The sequence below is a fragment of the Condylura cristata genome, unplaced genomic scaffold, assembly GCF_000260355.1.
Source record: "Condylura cristata isolate star-nosed mole 26May11 unplaced genomic scaffold, ConCri1.0 scaffold00008, whole genome shotgun sequence".
NCBI classification, from domain to species: Eukaryota; Metazoa; Chordata; class Mammalia; order Eulipotyphla; family Talpidae; genus Condylura; species Condylura cristata.
In genome coordinates this window covers 501,962-502,175 of record NW_004567109.1, presented here as the reverse complement: position 1 = coordinate 502,175, position 214 = coordinate 501,962, and positions in this window count along the sequence as shown.

Below are 214 nucleotides of genomic sequence, written 5' to 3'. Positions count from 1 at the left end.
TTCCTGCACGCAGCCGCTGCCCCCCGCTTCTCTTCGGCAGTTTCTTTGCTGGAGCCGGCGGGAGGGCTGTCGAGAGGCAGTGCCCTCTGGTCTGGCCCCTCGGGCCTCCAGGTGGGTCTGCCCAGCCCCCAAAGGCAGATGAGAACCCCCAGGGGTGTTCCCGAGGCAGGGCTGGATTTTCTGTCCGTCCTGGGCATGGGAGAGAGGGGCCAGC